Source organism: Panthera onca, chromosome B4, assembly GCF_046562875.1.
Source record: "Panthera onca isolate mPanOnc1 chromosome B4, mPanOnc1 haplotype 2, whole genome shotgun sequence".
In the NCBI taxonomy this organism is placed as follows: Eukaryota; Metazoa; Chordata; class Mammalia; order Carnivora; family Felidae; genus Panthera; species Panthera onca.
Genome location: NC_138345.1, coordinates 27,894,163 through 27,913,306, shown reverse-complemented (window position 1 = coordinate 27,913,306; position 19,144 = coordinate 27,894,163). Strand labels below are relative to the sequence as shown.

General features: G+C 34.6%; 1 protein-coding gene across 8 annotated transcripts in view; it reads left to right on the top strand.

Annotated features, from left to right (window-relative positions):
* Positions 1 to 19,144, top strand: part of ZNF438 (zinc finger protein 438) — a 171,329-nt gene that overhangs the window by 25,630 nt on the left and 126,555 nt on the right. For 5 of the 8 annotated variants that reach the window (XM_060659050.3, XM_060659037.3, XM_060659052.3 and 2 more), the window contains exon 2: positions 14,143 to 14,202. The exons of 2 other annotated variants lie outside the window; for them this stretch is intronic. The gene's annotated coding sequence lies outside the window, so the exon portion shown is untranslated. Of the gene's footprint in view, positions 1 to 12,408; positions 12,468 to 14,142; positions 14,203 to 19,144 lie in introns of those variants that run through there. One more of the 8 variants, XM_060659045.3, reaches the window with a different exon arrangement.

The following is a 19,144-nucleotide window of genomic DNA, read 5'->3' as shown; positions in this document are numbered from 1 at the left end:
AACAAGGCTTAAATACCTAGCTTTTAAAAATACGTTAATAATCATGAGGTTATCACCATCATCTTCTTCGTGGCTAACTATTGTTATTGTGAGAAATACTAGATATTTTAAAGCAGAATAGAGCTGTTAAGGCCTGTCCCTTTATAAAATAGATCTATATGAGCTTCATTTTGTTTAATAAATGAAACTTCAGTCTGGAAGTCCCTCAAATTCCCATGTCTCCAATAGGCAAAGTTAATTTTATTCACATCCATCTGAGTGAAAATGTCTTTCAGTATCAGAATGCTTTCAGCTGGCAAGTGACAGAAGACCCAATTGAAACTGAAAATATTAAGTTAATTTTATGATCTCATATAACTAGAAATTTGGAAGAAAGATGGTGTTATAGTTGGTTCATGTAGCAGCTAACTGCTGTCATGAGGCTCTCAGGATCTTTCTGTCTTTCCTTTCTAACATCTTAGATGAGTTAGCCTTTGTCCTCAGGCTTGTCCCCTTCTGGTCTGAAGATGACAGGCAGCTTTAGTTCCAAGCTTTATGCCCTCGTATAAAAGAACCCAAGATTGTAAGAAAGGAAGGTGTCTCTTGTCTTAGTTTAGGCTGTTGTAGAAAATACCAAAGACTGGGTGGCTCAAACCACAAACATTTATTTTGCTTTGTTCTGGAGTCTGGGAAGTCCAAGATCAAGTTGCCTGAACATTCTTGGTGAGGGCCCCTTTCTGGCTTGAAGACCACCACCTTTATGCTGTTTCCTCACATGGCAGAGGGAGAGTGCTCTCTAGTCTCTTTCTCATTTTATAAGAACACTATAATACCATTAGTGTTCTTATAAACTAAGAACATCCTCATATGAGGGCTCCACCCTCATAACCTGATGTAACCCTGATTACCTCCCAAATACCATCACAGTGGGGATTAGGGCTTTAATCTGTGAATTTTGTCAGGGTGGAGGGAGGCACAAAAATTCATGCCATAGCATCTTTTTTATGTCTTTTTTAAGAGTGAAAAAACACTTTTCCAGAAACCTCTCAGCAGACTTCACTAGTTGAATTTACATCATATAGCCCATTTCTAAACTGGTACGTGGCAAGAGATATAGAAGTCCTGTGATTGGCTTAGACCAGTCAGGATTCGTGGCCCTCCTGACTTCCCAGAGAAGAACTAAATTAAGATTCTGTTGTCCAGGAAGGAGAATGGACCTGGAAGACACCCACTGGTGCCTGCCATACCTTCCAAGGCCAGTTCCTCTGCCTGGGCTCTGAATCTTTTTCTACCTTTTAGAGGACTTTATTCTGTTAATCCTTTTTTTTTTTTTTTTTTTAACATTTATTTATTTTTGAGAGAGAGAGCACGCACAAGCAGGGGAGGGGCCGAGAGAGAGGGATACACGGAATCAGAAGCAGGCTCCAGGTTCCACGATGTCAGCACAGAGCCCGATGTGGGCTCAAACCCACAGACCGTGAGATCATGACCTGGGCCGAAGTCGAAGTTGGTGGCTTAACTGATTGAGCCACCCAGGCACCCTACTGTTCATCCTTTTTTAAATCACCTGTGTCTCTTCTCATTCTTTTAAAGCTATATTGAAAGAATCTACATGTGCTGTCTCCATTTCTCTTCCTACAGTGTAGTCCTTAAATTTACTGTAACTGGATTCTGCTTAACCTTTCCTTTCCCTTCTGTCATCATCAGTGCCCACCTGATTGCCTGATTCTTCACCCGTATTACCGGTAGTGTTTGGCAAGACCATTGGTTCTGTAGGGTTAGCACACACCAGAATCATGTAGAGGGTGATTAAAAACATAGTTGACTGGGCTCCATCTCTAGAGTTTCTAATTCAGTAAGTCTGAGCTGGGGCTTGTACATTTGAGCTTACTTTTGATATTATTGATTTTACTAACTACTACCTTTTTCCCGAGTTTCAAAACTCAAAATTACCTCTCAAACCTGCCCTTCTTGTTCTTCCTGTATTCTCTGTTTTATTGATGAATACCAGCGTCTTTTTTTGTCAAGTAAGAAATCTGGAACTCATCCTGGTTTTTTATTCTTCCTTACCCCCATATATAGTCAATTCATGTGTCCTACTCTAAATGTCCTTCAAGTACATCATTTTTGTCTCCATCCCTGTTGTCTCTGCATTAGTTTGAACACTCATTTCTTTTCACTTATGCCACTGGAATGATCTCTAAAGTGCTTGTCATATATCCAATCGCATATTTTCTCTTATTTATACTTCATACTGTTGCAGAGTGGTTTTTTTTTTTTTTTAATGCAAGTCTGATCATATTATTCCTGAGCTCAGAATTCTTTGGGCTGTTAAACCTTCCAGATAAAATCCAGACTCCGCACCATGCAAGCAAAGAGCTTCAGGATTATGTCTGCCCACCTGTCTAGTGTTTGCTTTTTCTCCCCTCTTCTTTACTGTACTTCAGTATTGAGCTTGACTTAATTCTTCTCTTGGGCTTTTGAGCCTTTGCATGTTTTCTCTTTGCCTGAAACATTTCTCCTTCCCCCTTCGCTGCTTTGGTAGGTCTTGCTTATCTTCCAAGACTTAGCCCAAGGATGCCTCTGCTATTGCCTCACTTCCCTGGTCCCTTTCCTTTTCTATTCCTGGAGATTAGGCGTTCCTTTCTGTACAACCATAGAGGTATATAAATGGTACTCATTTAGTACTGAAACACTATTCAGTTCTGCAGGTTTATTGGGTACTTGCTCCCTCTAGGCTATAATTTCTATGAGGACAAAGATTGTACTTTTCATCTGTTTCCTAATATAGCACCTAACATAATAAGAAATGTTTGTCAAATGAATATTAAGGATCATTTTTACTGATAGAAACTGGTCATAAAATCAAATCTGAAAAACTTAGGACTCAGAAACAAACAGGAGGGTGACAGAAACACCTTAGACTTTATATATAGTTGGATTTGTTCAGGATGCTGGGTGGAATTTATGGTTCTTAGAGAATTTATAGGGGTTGGTGATAGGTTGTAGACACCACATGAGTGATGTTCAAATTAGGTTACCTTTTTTATTTCCTGGAGAGTTAGGGTGAAATCTGGAAATAGGACTGCTGTTAAGTTTTTGGGCTTATTAAGAACTCTGCCAAGTAGGATAAGCACAACTGATTGCAAAATTTTCTGATATATATATCTACACATATATGCATGTGTATATATGTGATATATATATATTATATATGTGTGTATGTGTGAAGGAGGGTGTGTGTGTGTGTGTGTGTATATATATATATATATATATATATATATATATACTCCCTATTTCATTGCTTGTTTAGAATTCTATGCAGATTTTAAAAAGTGATGGTTATTATAAAGCTGCCATCTCTGTTATATATAGATTTTATTTTCAATGTTTTAAAGGTTAGCTTATTTATCCACTATTTTTGAAAATATATATCTGCCAGAAATTTCATAGTAGTTGTATGCTCTAAGCTTGCATTGTCCATGTGGTAGCCATCAGCCACATATGATTATTTATATTTGAATTTAAACTAGTTAGAATTAAATTAACAATTCAATTCCTTAATCATGCTAGCCACATTTCAGGTGCTCAATAATTGGACAGTATAGACATAGCATAGAAACAGTGACTTTGAGTGGCATATTAGACCAGATGAACTTAACATATATATCCAGAACATCCCATCCCAAAATGCCAGGATACACATTCAAGTGTACACGGAACATTCTCCGGGATAGATCATTTGTTAGGCCACAGAATAAGTCTCAAGTTTAAGAAGACTGAAAGCATATCAAGCATATTTTTTTCAATCACAGCAGTGTAGAACTAGAAATTGATTACAAGAAGGAAACTGGAAAATCACACAAACACATGGAGGCTAAACAGCATGCTACTACACAACAGTGGGTCAACGAAGAATCAAAGACAAAATGAAATAATACATATGGACAAATGAAGATGGAAGCATAGCAGTTCAAAATCTTTGGGATGCACTAAAAGCAGTTCTGAGAGGAAAGTTTGTAGTGATACAGTTATAGATCAAGAAATAAGAAAAATCTCAAATAAGCAATCTAACCTTACACCTAAGGGCTTTGAAAAAAGAACAAACAAACCCAAAGTTAGTAGAAGAGGGCGATAATAAGGATCAGAACAGAAATAAATGAAATAGAGGCTAAAAAAATAGAAAAGACCCATGAAACCAAGAGTGGTTCTTTGAAAAGATAAATAAAATTGATAAACCTTTAGCCAAACTTGTCAAGAAAAAAAGAGAGGACTCAAATAAGAAATGCAGGAGGAAAAATAACAACTGACACTGTATGAAGGTCATGACATCATGGAATATAAAGGATTATAATAGACTACTATGAAGAATTTTATGCCAACAAGTTGGATAACAGAAGAAACGGGTGACTTCCTAGAAGCATATGATCTTCCAAAACTGAATCAGGAAAAAAATAGAAAAATTGAACAGACTGATTACTAGTTATTAAATTGAATTGGTAGTAAAAAATCTACCAACAAACAAGAGTCCAGGACCAGGTAGATTCACAGTTGAGTTCTACCAAACATTTAACAAGAGTTAATACTGATTCTTCCCAAGCTATTTCAAGAATAGAAGAAGGAAAACTTCCAAATTAATTTTATGAGGACAGCATTACCCTGGTACCAAAACCAGACAAAGATTCTACAAAAAAAGAAAACTATAGGCCAGTAATACCTGATGAACATAGTTGCAAAAATCCTCAACAAAATATTAGCAAACTAAGTTCAACAATATATTAAAAGAATCATTCACAGCGATCACATGGAATTTATTCTAGGGGTACAAGGAGAGTTCATTATCTGCAAGTCAGTCAACATGGTTCATCACATTAACAAGAGGAAGGGTAAAAACCACATGACCATCTCAATAGATATAGAAAAAGCATTTGACAACATTCAACATCCATTCATGATAAAAGTCTTCACAAAGTGGGTTTAGAGGAAACATACTTCACCATGATAAAGATCATATATGACAAACCCGCACCCACAGCTAACATTATCTCAGTTGCAAAAACTAAAAGCTTTTCCTGTAAGATCAGGAATAAGACAAGGATGTCTTCTGTTACCACTTTTATTCAACATATACTGGAAGTCGTAGCTGCAGCAGTCAGACAAGAAAAAAAAATAAAAGGCATCCAGATTGGTAAGGAAGAAATAAAACTTCACTACGTAAGAGTGACATGATACTCATATATAGAAAACCCCAAAAAACTATTAGAACTGATAAATGAATTCAGTAAAGTTGCATGATACAAATTAATATATAGAAATCTGTTGCATTTCTATACACTAATACCAAACTAGCAGAAAAAGATATTAAGAAAATCCCATTTACAGTTGTGCCAAAAAAATACGTAGGAATAAATTTAACATAAGAGGTGAAAGACCTATATTCTGAAAACTATAAGATGTTGAAAAAAGAAATTGAAGATGACTCAAACAAATGGAAAGATATACCATACTCATGGGTAGAATTGATATTGTTAAAATGTCCATAGTACCCAAAACAATCTACAGACTCAATGCACTTCCTTTCAAAATACCAACTATATTTTTCACAGAACTAGAACAATTATAAAATTTCCAGCTCATATAATTACAATTTTTTTCTTAGTTATGTACTACTGATATTTTTAATGATTCTTTGAGATTTTGTAAGTGCTAAGGAATACATTAGTGTGGTGGTGGGGGTATATAATAGTGATTAAAACAGATTTACTTCTTGCCTTCAGGGAAATTATACCATAATGGATGAGGTAAGACAGTGAACACATCAATAAACTATATAATTACCAAAAAAAAAAATCCCAAAATTTGTATAGAACTGCAAAAGACCTTAAATAGCCAAAAAAAATCTTGAGAAAGCACAAAGCTAGAGATACCAAGATCCTAGATTTCAAGATATACTACAAAGCTGTAGTAACCAAAACAGTATCTCTCTCACTCACACACACACACACACACACACAATGGAACAGGATAGAAAGCCTAGAAAGAAACCAAGCTTATATGGTCAATTAATCTATGACAAAAGAGGCAAGAATATGCAATGGGGAAAAAACAATCTCTTCAACAAATGGTATTGGTAAAACTGGATAGCTACATGTAAAAGAATGAAACAGGACCACTCTTAAACAATACACAAAGATAAACTCAAAATGATTAATGATTTAAATGTGAGAACTGAAACCATAAAAGTCCTAAAGGAAAGCATAGGAAGCATAGGCAGTAATCTCTTGGACTTCATGGCCTTCACAACATATTTATGGGTGTGTTGCCTGAGGCAAGGGAAACAAAAGCAAAAAAAAAAAAAAAAAGACTAAATGAGATTACACCAAAAAAGCTTTTGTACAGCAAAGAAAACTATCAAGAAAATGAAAAGGCAGCCTACTGAATGGGAGAAGATATTTGCAAACGATATTTCTAAGAGGTTAATATCCAAAATATATAAAGAACTTAGATAATTCAATGCAGAAATCACCCAAATAATCTGATTAAAAATGGGCAGAGGACCTGAATAGACATTTTCCCAGAGAAGACATACAGATGGTCAACAGACACATGAAAAGATGTTCAGCATCAGTAATCATTAGGAAAATGCAAATCAGAACCACAATGAAGTATCGCCTCACACCCGTCAGAATGGCTAGTATCAAAAAGACAAGAAATAATAAGAGTTGGCGAGGATGTGGAGAAAGGGGAGCTCTTGTGCACTTTTGGTGGGAATGTAGATTGGTACAACCACTGTGGAAAACATTATGGAGGTTCCTAAAAAAACTAAAAATAGAAATACTATCCAGTAATTCCACTACTAGGTATTTACCCAAAGACAACGAAAACACTAATTTGAAAAGATATGTGCACCCCTATGTTTATTGCAACATTATTTATAATAGCCAAGATATGGAAAACCAGTATATGAATGGTTAAAGAAGAGGTAGTGTATACACAATGGAATATTACTGATCCATAAAAATGAATGATAGATCTTGCCACTTGTAACAATATGGATAGACTTAGAGGTAGTACTATGTTAAGTGAAATAAGTCAAAGACCAATACCCTATCATTTCACTTACATGTGGAATCTAAAAAACAAAACAGACAAGCAGAAACCCAGAAACAGACTCGTAAATACAGGGAACAAAACTGGTGGTTGCCAGAGGGGAATGGATAAAATAGGCTAAAGGGATTAAAAAGTATAAAATTACATTTATAAAATAAATGTCGTAAAGATGAAAAGCACAGCATAGAGAATGTAGTCACTAACATTGTAATAATGTACAGTGACAGATGATAACTACACTTAGGCATGGGGAACACTGTATAATGCATACATTTGACAATCACTATTGTATGCCTGAAACTAATATAACATGTATGTCAATTATACTTCAATAAAAACTTTTTTTTTAATTCAGTTCCTCAGTCATGCTAGCCACATTTCAAATGCTCAATAAATGTATACAGATAGAGGATATTTTCATTATTGTCTTAGCAAATAGTTTAGTCAGATGATTAGGATATAATCTCAAATTCCTATTTTTTAAAAATCCGCAATGAGAAAAAAATGAAATCCTGCAGCAATGTGGATGGAACTGGAAAGTATTATGCTAAGTGAAACAAGTCAGAGAAAGACAGATATCATATGTTTTCACTCATATGTGGATCTTGAGAAACTTAAGGCCATGGGGGAGGGAAGGGGGAAAAAATAGTTACAAACAGAAAGGGAGGGAGGCAAACCATAAAAGACTCTTAAATACAGAGAACAAACTGGGTTGATGGGGGGTAGGGAAGAGGGGGAAATGGGTGATGGGCATTGAGGTGGGCACTTGTTGGGATGAGCAGTGGGTGTTGTATGGAAGCCAATTTGACAATAAATTATATTTTAAAAAATCCAAATATGACCCTTAAAAATGTGTTTTTATTATAAAATAAAATATATGCTATAAGAAACATATTATAAAATACATGGTTTACTGAATTATTGCAATGCTGATAACACCCAGGTCAGGAAATAGAACTTTGTCCATCATCCTTAAAACTCTTCCATGTGTCCTGTGTCAATCACAATCCTCTCTTCTCTCTTAAGTGATCATTATCTGAATATTCATAATAATCACTTAAGTTTTTAAAAAATTATTTGTGGAGTTAATTAGCTTCCTTAGACACTATAGTTTGGTTTCAACTAAAATAAGAACATTTTAATTGCGATACAATTTCCATGTCATTAAATTAACCCATTTAAAGTATACAATTAGGTGGTTTTAGTGTAGTCACAGTATTGTACAACCATTGCTACAATCTAGGTTTAAGGCATTTCCATCACCCCCTAAAAGAAGACTATACCTGTTGGCAGTCACTGCCTATCCCTATTCTTCTAATCAACCCAGCCTGACAACCATAATCTACTTTCAGTCTATACATTTGCTTATTCTGGTTTTTCATGTAAGTTGAATCTTACTGTATGTGGTCTTTCACTTAGTATAGTGTGTTGAGGTTCATTCATGATGTAACATATATTAATATTTTAATTAATATTAAATTATTATTAATAATTTAATTTTTATTGTTGGATACTATTCCATTGAATGGATATGCCACATTTTGTTTAGCCATTCATCAGTTGATAGACATTTGGGTTGTTTCCACTTGTTGGCTATTATGATTAATGCTGCTATGATATTTATGTTCAAGTTTTTGTGTGGGTGTACATTTTCATTTCCCTTGAGTACTTACTTAGTAGTGGGAATTGCAGGGTCAAATGGTACTCTATCTTTTAGACTTTTGAGGAACTGCCAAAATGTTTTCCTAATTGACTGTACCATTTTTCATTTCCACCAGCAATGGAGAGGATTCTAATTTCTCCACATCTTCATCAGTACTTGTTATTTCTATTGTTGATTATAGGCATGAAGTCGTGTCTCATTGAATATCAAATTGATTAAAAATGTATTGTGATTTTCACTTGCATTTCCCCAGTGGTTAATGATGTTGAGCATCTTCTCATATGTTTATTAGATGTTTGTAAATCTTCTTGGGAGAAATGTCTATGCCAGTACCATGCTGTGTTGATTACTGTAACTATATAGTAAGTTTTGAAATCGGGTTATGTGAGTCTTCCAACTTTCTTTTTCTTTTTTAAGATTGTTTGGCTCTTCTAGGTCCCTTGCATATCCATATGAGTTTTAGTAAAAGTTTGTCAATTTTTGGAGAAAAGACATCTTGGATTGTAATGGGAATTATGCCAAATATGTAGACCAATATGGGAGTATTGACATCCTAACAATATTGAGTCTTAACAGTTCATCAACATGGCATGTTTTTCCATTTAAGTTGTCTTTAATTTCTTTTAACAGTATTTTGTAGTTTCCACTGTGCAAGTCGTATACTATTTTCATTAAATACATTCTAAAGTGTTTTAATCTTCTCAATTAAAATTTTCTCTATTTTAATCTTCCTTCTCAATGGAATTGCTTTCTTAAGTTTATCATTTCAATTTTGGATTGGTTATTGTGGTTGTATAGAAAAAAAAGAATTTTTTGGTATATTCTTATATCCTGCAACCTTGCTGAGCATGGTTATTCTAAAAACTTTTTTTAAAGTAGATTCCTTAGGATTTTCTTCACACAAAACTCTGTCATCTACGAATAGAGATAGTTATACTTCTTTCCAATCTGGATCTTTTTTTGTTTGTTTGTTTTTGTTTTTTTCTTGCTTAATCGTATTGGTTAGAACTTGCAGTGACCTGTTAGGTAGAAATGGTAAGAAATAGGACACAATTCTCTTGTTTCTAATTTTAGGAGGGACACATTCAGTCTTTCATTATTAAGTATGATGTTGGCTGTGAGTTTTTGTAGATGTCTTTTGTCTGGTTGAGGAAGTTCCTTTCTATTCCTGGTTGTTGAATGCTTTTTGTGATAAGAGAGTGTTGGATTTTAGCAAATACTCTTTTTGTATTTATTGATATTATCATGTATTTTTTAAAAAATTCATTAATGTAGTATTAGTTAATTTAGTTAATATATTATTGATTGGGTTTCTTGGTCAGTGGGTATTGAACCAACCTAGCATTCCTAGGGTAAATCTTACTTGATTGTGGTTTTAATCATTTTTACATATTGCTGGATTTGCTTTGCTAGTATTTTGTTGAGGATTTTGCATCTATATTCATAAAGAATGTTGGTCTATAGTTTTCTTATGTCTTTGTCTAGTTTTGGTATCAAGTAATACTGGCCTTGTGGAAGTGTTCTCTCTTCATGTATGTTTGGTTGGTTTGCTTTGGAAGACTTCTTTAAAGATTGGTATTCTCATTTAAAGGTTTGGTAGAATTACCAGTGAAGCCCTCTGGTTCTGTACTTACATTTGTTGGAAGTATTTTAATTACTAACTCAATCTGTATTTGTTACAGGCCTATTCAGAGTTTGTATGTTTTCTCTGTCAGTTGTAGTTGTTTTTTTAAGAATTTGTTCTTTTTGGGGCACCTGGGTGGCTCAGTCGGTTAGGCGTCCAACTTCTGCTCAGGTCATGATCTCACGGCTCATGAGTTCAAGCCCCGCGTCGGGCTCTGTGCTGAGAGAGGTGCTGACACCTCAGAGCCTGGAACCTGCTTCAGATTCTGTGTCTCTGTCTCTCTCTCTGCCCCTCCCCTGCTCATGCTCTGTCTCTCCTGTCTGTCAAAAATAAACATTAAAAAAAAAAAAAAAAAAAGAATTTGTTCTTTTCATCCAAGTACTCAATTGGTTGATGTACAGTTGTTCATAATATTCCTTTATAATAACTTTTATTTCTGGAAGGCAATAGTAATGTTCTTTTGTTCATTCCTGATTCTGGTAATTTGTGTGTACCTTTATTTTTTCTCAGTCACTCTAGCTAAAGGTTTGTCAATTTTGTTGATCTTTTCAAAGAAACAACTTTTGTTTGCATTGATTTTCTTTTTTGTTTTTCTATTCTTTATTGCATTTTTTTTTTTTTGCACTTGAATCTTTATTATTCCCTTACTTCTGCTTGCTTTTCTGTGTACTCTTCTTTTTCTCAGTTCTTAAGATGGAAATTTAGGTTATTCATTTGAGATCTTCTTTTTTAACATAAGTATTTACAATGATAAATTTTACTTTAAGCACTGCTTTCTTTAGCTGTATCCCATAGGTTTTGGCATGTTGTGTTTTGTTTTCATTCATGTCAGGGAGTTTTCTAATTCCTTTATGATTTTTTTGACTTACTGGTTATTTAGCAGTGTATTGTTTTATTTCCACGTATTTGTCTAGAATTTCCTTCTGTTACTGATTTCTAATTGCATACTATTGTGGTCATGGAACAGTCTGCATTATTTTAATCACTTTAAATTATTGAGGCTGGTACATGGCCTTGAATACAGTCTACCTTAGAGAATGTTTCATGTGCACTTGAGGAAAATGTGTATTGTATTCTTGGGTGGAGTATCATATAGATGTCTTTTAGGTCTAGTTGACCTATAGTTTTTTTTCAAATCTTTTATTTCCTTGTGTATTTTCTTCTTGGTTGTTCCATCTAATATTGAAAGGGGATATGACATCTTCCAATTTCATTTTTGAATTGTTTATTCCTTCAGTTCTTTTGTTGTTGTTTTAAAGTTTATTTTTTCTGATTCTCATGGTTCTTCTTTGCATAGTGTGTCTTTTTTCTTCCATTTACTTTCAACCTATTTGTATCATTGAACATAAAATGTGTCTCCTGTAGACAGCATATTGTATATGCAGTTTTACCCTTGAATGACACAGGGGTTGTGGTGCTGACTCTCTGCACAGTTGATAATTCACATAAAACTTTTTAAAATAATTTTTTATTATTTATTTTGAGAGAGAGAGAGAGAGAGAGAGAGAGAGAGAGAGAGAAACCCAGGCAGACTCCATGCTGTCAGCACAGAGCCCTATGCGGGACTCGATCCTGTGGACGGTGAGGCCATGACCTGAGCTAAAATCAAGAGTCGGACCTGTAACCAACTGAGCCACCCAGGCATCCAGCACATAAAACTTTTGACTCCGAAGAACTTAACCTATTGTTGACCAAAAAGCTTTACCAGTAACATAACAGACATATTTTGTATATGTTGTGTATTATTTGGTATATATTCCAATAAAGTAAGCTAGAGAAAAGAAAATGTTGGTTGTTAAGAAAATCATAAGGAAGATTTTTACAGTACTATAGTGTATTTATTGAAAAAAAATCCACATGTTAAGTGGACTTGTTCAGTTCAAACCATGTTGTTCAAGGGTCAACTGTCATTGGATGTTTAAAAATACAATCTGATAATTTCTGCTTTTTGACTAGGTTGTTTAATCCATTCACAATTAATATTATTGATATGGTTGGATTTACATCTGCTATTTTGCTTTTTGTTTTCTGTAGGTCTCATGCCTTTGTTCTCTTGAATTCTTTCAAATTAAGTGAATTCTTTTGAAATAAGTGAATATCTTCCAGTGTGGTATTTTGAGTCTTTTAATCATTTTTAAATTATACATCTGGAGTTATTCTCTTAGTGTTTGCTCTAGGTTTTACAATATACATTTCAACTTAGAAGAATCTACTTCTCATTTTTACTTATACTCAGTAAAATAAACATTTCTCCTGTATAGCTCCATTTTTCTCTCTCTCCACTTTTTCCTACTATTATTATACATCTTCTATGTATATACTATAGAAACCCAACAATATATTGTTGTAATTTTTACTTTATATAATCCTATGTCTCTTTTAAAGAAGCTGAGAGAAGAAAGGAGAACAAATATGTATTTATAGAGTTAGCTATATCAGCCTATTTTTCATTCTCTTATATTTCTGTGGATTTGAGTTCCCATCTGGTGTTATATCCTTACTCTAATACAACTTTCTTCTCACTTGCTTCCTTTATGCTGTTATTGCAAATATATAAAATTTCTGTATGTTATTAGCCTAACAGTACATTTGTATGCATATTGTTTTATTGAATTACTCTCTAAATCAGTAAGAAAAAAAAGGGGGAATTAACTGAGTTTTCTATTTGATGTATCTCCTGACACTGATAGAAAGCTGACATCATTTAAGTGTGAATTTCTTCTGCTAATAGAGCCATCAAAATAACAGCTGTCACTTAACTTTGTGTAAAGAAGATAAATTGTAATTAGAATTGAGAGGGAGAAGTTTAAAGAGCATTCGTTTGATCTAAATGAAAAGTCATTCTTTATAGAGTAATATGTAAAACATCTCCATCTGCTTTTCTTAATATGGTCTTCGAACTAGTCATAAGCAGGGGCAGCAGTATTGAATATTTCTTCCACCTCCATTCAAGGCTGAAGGAGTTGTCTCGAGCTATTCCTGCCTGAGTGTGCTTTTTTTTTTTTTCCCCCTGAAACTGGCTTAGGTATTGTTTTTGAGAATGAGGTATGAGTTATAGCCCATCCAGAAATGCCTTTATGCTTAAAGTCTTTCAGATTTAACCACATGTTAATTGGCAGCTGGGTTCTCTGCACATGCATCTCATACTGCTCCACAAGATAATGGCAGAACCTAAAAGTGAAAACCCAGGCTTATTATACTGCTACCATTAAAAAAAAAAAAAGCACTAAAAAAATCTAAGATAAATAATACATTGAGTGGGACACTGTGAACAACAGGCATAAATTGGGACCATCTCAGGCAAACTGACACACACGGACACTTTACCAGACATGTATTTTTTCAGAAACCTCCTAACTCCAAACTCTGGATTACCATTTTCCCATCAAAAGTCTGTGTCCTCGATATGATTCACTTGTTTGTGACTGTTTAGTAATTTGCACGGCATTATGTACATGGAAAAGAATGCGAAGCATTCTTCCTAGTCAGTTTTATTCATTTGGCATTTCTTTTTTTTTTTCTGGTACATTTTCTGTTTGTCTTAAAACTTTTATTAAATTTTGCATGCTTTCATTTTTAAACTAAAGAGGTGTAATAAATTTAGTGAATTATATTCTCCCTTAAGTTAGTTATTGTGATATCTTAATAAAAATATACAGTAATTAAAAATTAAATTTGAGAATGAAAGGAAGGCAGTTTCTACATATGTTTGATAAAAATGGATTATTTGAATATGCTTATAATAATACTTTATATTCTATTACAGGATTAATTAAAAGGATTTACTGTATATCTTATGACTCTTTACTGGAGCCTTAGGAGATAGGTAAGAGACAAGCATTTTTTGAAAAGATATTTATGAAACATTAAATAATTTGATCTCATAGGTTCCTGACAAAGTGATTTATCTCTTTTTCTCCTCAGTAAAATGTTAGTAGAAATATTATGTTTACATGAATCATAGTATAACATTTCTCTTATACCCAATAAGTCATATTTTCCAGGGAGCCTGTACGTTTATTTTCTGTAGTATTTATAGTGAAGACATTTAATAAGACACATAAGCTTGGCACCTTAAAGCACTAGAAAATACTTAAAGCGCTGAAAATATAAATATTATAAAATAAAATAAATATATAATAAAATATATATGATACATATAAACATAAATATAAATATAAAATATATAAATATATAATATAAATATATATGTAACTATAAAATATTTACTATATAAATAATATAATATATAAATATAAATATATAGAAGTATAATAGAGATAAATAAAATATATATTATATAATAAAATAAGATATGTAATATATAAAAATATAATAATTATTATTAGATTAGATCTTAGAACTGGAAAAAAAAGGTATTAGTGAAAAAACAGGTGAAATCCAAATAAAACCTATAGCTTAATTAATAGCAATATATCCACACTAATTCCTTAGTCTTGACAAAACCGTGGTTATGTAAGATGTCAGCTTTAGGGGAAATTGAGTGAGGGAGATACAGGAAATCTGTTGTATCTTTGTAACTTTCCTGTAAATCTAAAATTATTCCAAAATAAAAATTCATTTAAAGCAGAAAAAAATCAAGGTTTATTTATTTGAAAATTATAGTTTAGAAGTAACTTTTCTCTGCAATAGTTTGAGGAATCAAAATTATTAGTTATCTTTTAAAAATCCAGATTCTGTGAATAGAGATATAAGGAAATATGTGACCATCGGTTTCACTTTTCAGTTTATAGGAGGTGTGGGATTTCAGTTTTTGGATATTGGCATGGTGTTTGTGACTTCCTTATACCTGATTACACACTTGCTCTTTGATTCTTTTAAGGTGCTTCTGTGGTCTTTGGTAGTTTAGTATAGCACTTTGTATTAACAGAGGTAAGACCTGCAAATGGTTCCCAGTGCACTGTCTTTTCTTTTTCTTCTCTTTTCTTTAATGTACTATTGGAGGCAAAAAGACCAGTGATGGGACTCAGTTTGGAGTTGAGACCCTTCAGTTACATCTATGTAAGCTTCTAGGTCAAGTACTAGACACAGTTGACCTATTGTTAAGGAATATGAATAAAGATGAACAGAACTCTTAAATAGCCATTTCTGTAATTGAGCTAAAATAATTGATTGCTGTCAGATAATAGAAATTCTCAGTTTCAAAAATGAACTCTAGCAGTATAGCTCTTTTAGATTTCTATAAATATTAAAAGACTACAAGAATGGAACTCTGTAGTTTGCTGAAACTATTACATAACTTTTCATTAATAAAGATAAAATAGCCATGCTGGTCTTATAAATGGTTTCCTGCTTCTGTTGCCAACTTTAATGATTTTAGTTAAACTTAAATTTAATAAAGGGAAATAGAAATATATTATACTTGAAGGATGTAGACATTTAAAACAACAAACCCAGGCCTGAGTGATCATTGCAGAATAATTATTAGGCTTGAAGATTTCTGTTTTGCTTGATGGTATTTATTTAGAATTGGTGTTATCAATCTTGTATTATTAGAATGACATCTTTACTTGTTTTTTGTGTAACATCCTTTTGCTAAATCTTGGCTAGGAAGTTCAGAAAAATGGAAGAGAGCTTTTTTGGGACAAGTTTAAATTCCATTGGTCATATGATAGTTCATACATAAAAAACAAACAAAAAAACCCTTTTATTATTCTTTTGTGCTAAAGAAGAGCATTAAAAGTAGTTTTTAGAGACCTACTTTACCATTCAGCTGCCTGACTGTTATTTTGTGGTCATCTAAAGTATAAATGTGAGTAGCTATTATGTATTGAGCACTTTCTATGTACCAGACACTTTATTTATGATCTCATTTAATCTTCCCAAACACAAAAATAGTTTGAAATTCCTTTTCTAGATGTGGTGGGGAAAGTAACAATATCTCTAGGCTGCACCTGAGAGTTTGGTGCAGAACGAAGGGGCGCTGAAGTGTGGTGTAAAGTACCTCCTGTTTGGTTCATAATGTTATCGGCTTCCAGGAAACTCTTAGTCCATGGATACATGGTAAACTTTAGAGTGCTCAACTCTTCTGGGTTAAACGATGTCTGATCACACTGGGTGACCTAGAGCAGATTCCCCTGGGGTGACTAGCCTGGAGTACAATCTCTCGGTCCCTGTTCCAGCCTTGATCTGGCTCGTTCTACAGTTCCCTAACATGTCAGTTGTTCTCTGTCACTTGATTAACTGCTGAACACTCACTCATTGTGTGCTTCATTGATCATAAGCCAAGAACTTCTGGCAGCTCTGGGAAACATGATCTCAACCTGCCTCCTGGTCAGTGCTGGGCAACTAGAAGTTGTTAGTTGGGGGTGAAAATTTGGATCCAGAAGCTAGGACAAATGCCAGAGGCCAGAGATGGGGTAATTGAGCAGCTGACATGTTGAAATGCAGCTATCCAGGTTCAGTCAATAGGTCGGGACTCAGAAAAAGAGTAGGCATGTGACTTTGAAAGGTGGTTTTTGAAGATAATGATGACTAGGTGTGGACTTGGTGGATATAAAATACAGTCAGCCCTCGAACAATGTGGGCTTTGGGGGTCCTGCCCCACCCCAAAGTCAAAAATCCACATACAGCTTTTGACTCCCTCAAAACTTAACTACTAATAGCCTCTTGTTGACAGGCAGACATGCCAGTAACTAAATAGTCGATTAACACATACACATATTTTGTATGTTATATGTGTGATATATTGTGTTCTTACAATAAAGCAAGCTGGAGAAAAGAAAATGTTATTAAGAGAATTGTAAGGAAAATACATTTACAGTATGATACTGTATGGAAAAAAAATCCACATGTAAGTGGACCCCCACAGTTCAAACCCGTGTTATTCAAGGGTTAACTGTAATTCCAGCTGCTTTATGAAGAAGAATAAGAGTTACTTAACAACTTATTCATCGTAGTGCCCATTACACTGTGCAGAAATCTATCTCTCTATAACTTCCCCCCATCAGTTTTAGCTATGTCTTTCTGTAGTTCTAAGTCTCCAGTCTTACACTGGAAAGCATAAAATACACACAAAATTACAAAGTCTCTTTTGTTATCTTCTCTTCTGTATGGTCTCCAAAAGTTGGCATTCTCTAGGGCTTAGTCCTCGGCTGCCTTCTACATTTATTCTCTGTGCAGTCTCATGTGACCCCTTGTTTTAAATGCTTTCTGTTCTCCCAGCTTTATTTTTTTACCTTGATCTCTCCTGTGAGCTCTAGGCTCATTTCTATGCCTGCCTCTTCAACATCTATTTGAAAGTCTAATAAACATTTCCAACCTAACATGTGTGAAGTAGAACTCTTGAATTCTCCTCCCCAAACCTGTTCCTGTCTCCTCCTTCTTTATCTCAGTAAATGGTACACACAGTTGCTCAGGCCAAAAACCAGAAGCCATCTTGAGTTTTCTCTTTCCTTCTTAACCCATGTCCAGCCCATCAGTAAGGTTTATACGTCCTGTCTTCTACATATATCCCAAATACCCCTGTATTGCCACCACCCCCCTACTACTACCCTAATATAATACAACCTGTCATCATCCCAAGTTACCTGGATGATAGCAACAGTCTTCTAACTGGTCTTCCTTATCTCCTCCTTGTACCACTCTGGTCAGTTCTCCATATAAGAGCAAAGGTGGGGTTTTCTTTTTAATGTTTATTTATTTTTGAGAGAGACAGAGACAGAGACAGAACGCAAGCAGGGGAGGAACAGAAAGAGAGGGAGACACAGAATCCGAAGCAGGCTCTAGGCTCTGAGCTGTCAGCACAGAGCCTGACACTGGGCTCGAAGCCACAGACTGTGAGGTCCTGACCTGACCCAAAGTCGGATGCTTAACCGACTGAGCCACCCAGGCACCCAATAAGTGGTTTTTAAAAATGTTCAACAGTCCCTGTCTGTTTCTCTGTTCAGAACCCTTGGTTGACTACCCATCACACTCAGGATGAAACCCCAAGTCTCACCATGTTCTACCAGGCCCTGTGTGTTCTGCCGGCTGACTGTATCTCCTACCATTCTCTGCCTAGCTCACTTTGCTCTAGTAAATTGCCTTTTTGCAGTTCCTTAAGTTCTCCAAGTTCATTGGACTCCACTAAATCCTTGTTACTCCCTGCCCTACACCCTCATCTCAACCGGTTCAGCCTCTAGCCTGATACCAGTGGAGGGAGATCTAGAGAAAACAAAATTACAGCGCACATAGTAAGTGAGGTTACACTAGAAGTTTTGCAGCTTTATTATTCCAAGTTTCTGTATTTGGAATTCCTTTCGAGTAGAAGAGGAACTAGAGCTTTAGAGCTATGGAAAGACCTGGCTAGAAGCAATGGGAGAAGTTACAGAGAGATTTCTGCTTAGTGTAATGAATGCTATATTGCATAAGTTGGCAACAAGTACACTTGCTTAAAAGTAACACTGAGCTGCTCCACTGGACAGTGAGTTCTCCAGCACTGGCAGTGTACAAGTTGAGGCTGATCAGACTGAGACTCTACAAGTTGTGGAGGGAAAATGGAGATGAGAATTGATTTGTAGATCTTCCCAACTCTGAGAGTATATGTGTTTTTAGAATCTTTTATTTTTTTCAGAACACTTACTCTCAGAGTATTCCTCAGATTCCTCTGCCTGCGTTTATATTGGAAGCTTTTACCAATAAAGGGTAAGCACTTCTAATGAAGTTTCCAATATTTAAGAAAAAGAGGAACTACTATCAAGGTTGATTCCACTCGGATTGGCCAGGTCTCCATCTAAGGAAATTACTTTGAGTAATAATTTAAAATT